The sequence below is a fragment of the Aquila chrysaetos genome, chromosome 1, assembly GCF_900496995.4.
Source record: "Aquila chrysaetos chrysaetos chromosome 1, bAquChr1.4, whole genome shotgun sequence".
NCBI lineage: Eukaryota > Metazoa > Chordata > Aves > Accipitriformes > Accipitridae > Aquila > Aquila chrysaetos.
In genome coordinates this window covers 23,400,468-23,407,534 of record NC_044004.1, presented here as the reverse complement: position 1 = coordinate 23,407,534, position 7,067 = coordinate 23,400,468, and the positions used below count along the sequence as shown (strand labels likewise).

The 7,067-nt window shown below is 40.4% G+C and overlaps 1 long non-coding RNA gene across 1 annotated transcript; it reads left to right on the top strand.

Annotated features, from left to right (window-relative positions):
* Positions 1–835: 835 nt before the first annotated feature.
* Positions 836–6,646, top strand: LOC121233607. The gene is made up of 2 exons (XR_005933458.1): positions 836–870; positions 6,547–6,646. It is a non-coding gene; the product is annotated as an uncharacterized LOC121233607 (long non-coding RNA).
* The last annotated feature ends 421 nt before the right edge of the window (positions 6,647–7,067 follow it).

Here is a 7,067-nt window from a genome sequence, read left to right as displayed (position 1 = left end):
AATCATATTTAGTTTTAATATTTTAGTAAAATCATATGTATGTTGTATTTTATATATTTAACCACCAACCAGTGTCTGCTGCAAAATCCCCTGTATAGCCCCGTATCAAGGCCGGAGAAATTGGCTAAATTCATCTAGTAGGAACATTTAGAACTTAAATAACAAGATAAAGAAATACCTGACAACGGGGTGGTGTAAGAGTTGTCAGTACGTTACCTGACAACGGCCTGTTTGGAACGCAGCGGCCGATCCCCAAGGATAGAATGTGCAGTACAAAGCTCCTGGAAGGTCCCTGGCTAGAGCCGTTAGAGATAACCGCATAGCTACTGTCAAAAAGGATGGATTGCACCTGTTGCCATAACATCGATGAAGAAATCATAAACTCTAGACGAACTTTGCTTCATTATAATACCAAAACACACCTCCTGGTCAAAAGCTACCCGCCTCCAAGACTTACCACGCCTCGGAGAGACCTTCACTACGCCTGCGTAAAAGATATTCACATATGCTAATGATTTCCCAAAAATCTAATGAATATGTATAACTTTTCTTGGAAATCTAATGAATATGTATCGATAAGTCTTAATATAAGGTGTATTGTTTTGAAGACAGGTGTGCGTGGTTCGTGAGAGGACTCGCCCGCGCACCCGGCCGTCAATAAAGAAGTGTCTGCTTATCTACACTAAATTGGTGTTGATAAGTTCTTCATTCCGAGCTTTTCGGTAACAGTTTTGGCGACCCAGATGGACCCTCGCTGAGAGAGACCGGAGGAGTCGGGGACCGATCGGTTCCTGCCGGCACCGAGGATTTCTCGGGGATACCCATCGATCCCCGATCCATAAGGCTCTTTGCGACGTCCCCTGGATTTTGGTAAGACACTTCTTTTAAATATTAAGAATAGTGGGTTAGAGTCCCACCGGTATTGTTTGGGGTTAGAGTCCCCCCGAGTGGGTTAGAGTCCCACCGGTATTGTTTGGGGTTAGAGTCCCCCCGAGTGGGTTAGAGTCCCACCGGTATTGTTTGGGGTTAGAGTCCCCCCGAGTGGGTTAGAGTCCCACCGGTATCGTCTGCCTGTCAGACGCGGCGAAAGCTGCGCAAGGTTGGACAAAAGGATCCTGAAGGAAGTAGAAGCCTAGGCGTCTGCCCGTAAGACATAAGCGAAAGCTATTGCTGGGTTGGACAATTTGGGAGTGGGTTAGAGTCCCACAACTTTTGAGGATTCTGGGTTAGAGTCCCAGCTTCAAAAGCATTTTGGAAATTTTGGGTTCGAGTCCCAAATTCTAAAGAAAAAAAAAAAAAAAAAAAAAAAACCAAAAAGAAAGAAAGAAAAAAAGGAAAAAAAAGGAAAAAAAAAAAAGAGTGAGATATATTGTGTACTTGGAAGTATCGTGAGTGTTGTAAGTGTGGGATGTGCAATTGAGCATGAAGTGAGTCTTGGCAACGATTGTAGTGTCTCTTATTGAGGTTGGAAGTTATAAAGTGTGAATATATTTGCTGGTTAATAATTTTGCCAGGGGATATTGGTTATGACTCTTGCTTAGGGAAGTCGGCTTTGTCTGTGCCCTGGGCAAGTAGGTGGACTCCATTACCTGGCAACAATTGTTATTTGTATTTATTTAATATTTGGTGTTTGATATATGTATTTGGTATTTGAAACTTTGTATTTGATACTTGGCATTTGATATTTGGTATTCAACATCTGATAATTGATTATTGATTTTTGATATTTGTTATATATTTAATAGATATTTGGTATTGGGTATAAACATAATGGCATTTGCCAAATTATTTAAGAGTAAGAGTATGGGAAATTTGTCCACTGATGGAAAGATACCAAAACCATCTCCGTTGGGATGTTTGTTGGCACATTGGGGTGAATTGTATGATGATTTACGTAAAAAAATCAAATGATTGACTATTGTAATCATTGGTGGCCTCTGTATACATTAGAGGATCAGGAAAGGTGGCCCATGAATGGGACACTGAATTATAACACCATTCTGCAGTTAATGTTGTTTTGTAGAAGAGAAGGGAAATGAAGTACCTCATGTGGATTTATTTTTTACTTAAGGCAGAGAAGAGATTGGCAGAATGAGTGCAAGCTAGTTAGTAGGGACAATTTGGTAATGGCTATAACTTTTGATAATAAGAAAGAGAAGAAATGTTGTCTGGCATGTGATATTGCCCCCAAAGAGGATGAAGGGCCAGAGTTGGATATATCCCCTCCCAGGAGAGGAAGGAATTGGGAGTTAGAGCATAGGGAACAGATGGAAGAACCAGAAAGCAGTGGAATAGAGAATGCAGGGGAAGGACCGTCTGAAGTTGTGATTCATACCCCCATTTCTCGAAGGACCCGACAGCAGGCACAAACAATAGCTCCCTTGAGACAGGGAGTTGGTAACAATGGACCAGCGTATGTAAAGGTGCCCTTTTTGGTTGTGGACTTGATGGCTTGGAAGCAGGCAGCTGGAGTATATAGAGAAGATCTTGAGAGAGTTGGCAGAGTAGTGGATACTATAATTAGAACGCAGAATCCAGACTGGAGTGATTTACAGGTGATCTTGGATAATTTGTTGGATGATACAGAAAAGCAAATGGTACTAAAAACTGGCAAAGCACAGGCAGAAGTGGCTGTATTGAGTGGGACAATAGGTGGAACCTCAGAGCAGAATTTTCCGTCTGGGGATCCGCAGTGGGATCCAAATAAAGTAGAACATAGAGAAAGGCTGAGTCGGTATCAGAAATGGATTTTATATGGAGTTAAACATGCTATGCCTAAATCTTTGAATTGGTCTAAATTATATGAGGAGAGGCAAGATAAGAATGAATCTCCCTCAGTGTTTCTGGAAAGATTGAAGGAAGCTGCCAGAAAATATACTGATTTAAGAGTAGAAACAGAGGCGGCTCAGATACAGTTGGCTTTGATTTTTATGGGGCACTTGGCACCGGACATAAGAAAGAAACTTCAGAAGCTGGAGGGAGAGGATTCAAGGAGTTTGAAAAAAATGTTGGAGACAACATGGAAAGTATATAATAATAGGGAAAAAGAGGAAAGGAAAATCAGAGAAAATAGATTACTGGCCGTAATCACAGGAACAGCAGACAGAGGACGAGGTAGAGGAAGAGGACGAGGTGGCAGTGGACGAAGAGGATTTATGAATTTTAGCAATCGGAATTTTAATACCCCCTTAGGAGTGAATCAGTGTGCTTTGTGTCGGGAGGAAGGACATTGGAGAAGAGATTGTCCTAAAAATGTGCAGTGTTCAGGAGGAAATATTCAGAAAGAGGTAGCCAGAATGATGGTTTTGGATGAATGAAGAGGACCAGAGGGGAACCCAGCTGAGCCTCTGGTTATAATTAAGCTGGGGGAAAAAGAAGTTAAATTCTTAGTGAATACAGGAGCGACATTTTCAGTATTAAATACTTGTACAGGAAAAATTGGAACAAAAACGGCAAACATAGTAGGAGCAACAGGGAAAGAAGAAAACAGACCATTCCTGCAACCTCTGGATTTGAAATTTAGAAATAAAATAATTACACATGAATTTTTGTATGTACCAGAATGCCCGATACCCTTGTTAGGAAGGGATTTGTTATCTAAATTAAATGCACAAATTGTTTTTGAGGAAGGAGAACTCTTTTTGAAGATACCTGAGTCAAAAACAGGAGAAATCCTAATGATATAAGAAAAAGTGGAGGGGCAAGAAATTCCACCGGAGGTGGATTTTGCAGTGATCCCTACAGTGTGGGAAACAGAGATTCCTGGTAAATCAAAATTAGAAGTACCTGTAAAAATAGATCTAAAAGAAGGTGCAGGAACAGTAAAAATTAAACAATACCCAATTAAACCAGAGGTCAGGCAGGAGTTAAAGAAATTGATTGACAAATTTTTGAAGTATAAAATTTTGGAGGAATGTGAATCTGAATATAATACTCCTATTTTACCAGTTAGAAAACCCTCGGGAGAATACAGGTTAGTGCAAGATTTGAGAGCAGTGAATCAAATAGCCAAAGACACATATCCTGTGGTTACAAATCCTTATACATTGTTAACAGCGTTGAAGGAGATTCATCAGTGGTTTACAGTGCTTGATTTAAAAGACGCTTTCTTTTGCATACCCTTGGAGAAGGAAAGCAGAAAGTTGTTTGCTTTTGAATGGGAAAATCCACAAACTGGGCGAAAGATGCAGCTGACATGGACAAGACTACCCCAAGGATTTAAAAATAGCCTGACAATTTTTGGAAACCAGCTGGCAAAAGAGCTTGAAGTCTGGAAACGGGACAAACCAAGGCCTGAACATTTACTTTTACAATATGTAGATGACATATTGATTGCTACAGAAGAAAGATCTACCTGCATACAGGTAACCATTGATGTCTTGAATTTTCTGGGACTAAATGGGTACAAAGTATCCAGGAAGAAAGCCCAAATAGCATGTCAGACTGTGATATATCTGGGCTTTGAGATTTCAAAAGGGCAGAGACAATTGGGAAAAGATCGCAAAGAAACCATCTGTAGTATACCTGAGCCAAAAAATATCCATGAACTTAGAGCGTTCTTGGGAATGGCAGGGTGGTGTCGTCTTTGGATCATGAACTACGGTCTAATAGCTAAACCGTTATATGAGGCCCAAAAGAACTCTTCCTTTGTGTGGGGTCCAAAACAGCAAAGGGCCTTTACAGAGTTAAAACGTGCTTTAATGTTAACACCTGCTTTAGGCCTCCCTGATTTAACTAAAGGTTTTCAGTTGTTCATTCATGAAAGACAACACCTGGCACTTGGTGTGTTAACCCAGAAGATGGGGAGCTGGAAACGACCAGTCGGCTACTTCTCCAAACAACTGGACACAGTGAGTAAAGGGTGGCCAAATTGTCTTAGAACAGTGGCTGCAACAGTGATGATTATACAAGAACCTCGGAAATTGACTTTGGGAAAAACAATAACAGTCTATGTCCCACACATGGTGAAAACTGTTCTAGAACAAAAGGGGGGACACTAGCTATCTCCGAGCAGAATGATGAAGTACCAAGTAATATTAACTTAACAAGATGATGTAATTTTAAAAGCAACTAACCTGGCAAATCCAGCTGTGTTTTTAAGTTCCATACAGGAAGGAGGACAATTGGAACATGATTGCCTGGCTGCTATTGAGTATGTTTATTCCAGTCGTGAAGATTTAAAGGATGTACCATTGGAGCGACCGGACTGGGAACTGTATACAGATGGTAACAGCTTTGTAGAACAAGGAGTTCGATACACTGGATATGCGGTAACAACAGACACCACAGTTATAGAAGCAGAAGCATTACCAAGTACCACCTCAGCTCAGAAAACGGAACTTATTGCTTTGATTCGAGCTTTAGAACTAAGCGAGGAGAAGAAAGTAAATATTTGGACAGATTCAAAGTATGCTTTTGGAGTGGTACATGTCCATGCAGCATTGTGGAAAGAAAGAGGATTATTGTCCTCCCAGGGATCAAATATTAAACACCAAGATGAAATTTTACAATTATTACAAGCGGTTCAGAAACCAGATCAGGTAGCAATCATGCACTGTAAAGCACATCAAATTGGAAACACAAAGGAAATTGCTGGAAATAATTTAGCCGACCGAACAGCAAGAAAGGTAGCAAAGGAACGAGCATTGCAAATGGCATTAATTCCCTCCAAAACAGTAACTCTCCCTAGGGAAGAACCAAAATACACAGAGGAGGATGATAAGCTAGGTCGATTATTAAATGCTAAGAAGAACCTAGCCGGATGGTGGATAACACCTAAAGGACAGGTGGTAGTTCCACCCTTTTTGATGAAAGAAATAATTCAAACAAAGCATCAGGAGTGTCACTGGGGAGCAGAGGCCTTAGTAACTTCCCTACAAAAACAAGTGGTATCGCTTAGAATGTTAGGAATAGCTAAAATAATAACTGCAAAATGTGAAGTATGTTTGAAAAATAATCCAATAATCAGGAAAAAGGTTCAAATGGGTCGAATAAAATCTGGTACAGAGCCTGGAGACTATTGGCAAGTAGATTTTTCAGAACTACCTAGGCAGAATGGGTATCAGTACATCCTGGTGGGGGTTGATACTTTTACAGGATGGCCAGAAGCTTTTCCCTGTCATTCCACACAAGCAAAAGAAGTAGTAAAATGGTTACTACGAGAAATAATTCCAAGGTTTGGAGTTCCTATTGGAATTTCTTCTGACAGGGGTCCACACTTTGTTGCAGAAGTGGTCCAAAATGTTAGCAAAATTCTGGGTATCACATGGGATTTGCATACCCCATGGAGGCCACAATCCAGTGGGAAAGTAGAAAGAATGAATCAAACCTTAAAAAGACAAATAAGCAAAATTTGTCAAGAGACTAATTTAAAATGGCCTCAAGCACTTCCATTGACATTATTGCGAATCAGAGTACAACCAAAGAGTGAAACCTCAGTCAGTCCTTATGAATTATTGTATGGGAAACCTTATGAATCTCCAGAACCAAACCCGAACATGCAGGTAAAAGGAAAACAAGATGTATATAACTATTTACTTTCCTTAGGAAAAACTTTGACTGCAATTCGGAAAGCAGTGGTGTGGAATAGACCACTATCCCTGGAAGTTCCGGTGCATGACTTACAACCAGGAGACTATGTCTATGTGAAAACGTGGACTTCCGAACCCCTGCAGGAACGTTGGAAAGGACCTTTCCAAATACTGTTAACCACCTTCACAGCTATTAAAATTACAGAATCGGATGCTTGGATACACTACACTCGAGTAAAGAAGGCACCTACTCCATGGAAGATTATTAACCGAGATCCAAAGACTTTAAAACTGACTCTGAAACATGTCTAATTTTTCATATCTGTTTGTGCTTGTTCTTTTTATATTAGTTCGGCAGATAATGATGGTGGAAACCCGGACCAATTTAATGATCAGGAACAAAAGACAAGTGGAAACAGAACAATTGATTGGCATTCCTGAAAAAATGTCCGAAGAAAATTTGATGTTGGGATTGATTAAGGGATTTGCCAGCCTACAAAATGTTACCCAAATTACTGCTTGTTTGCCGATACCAAG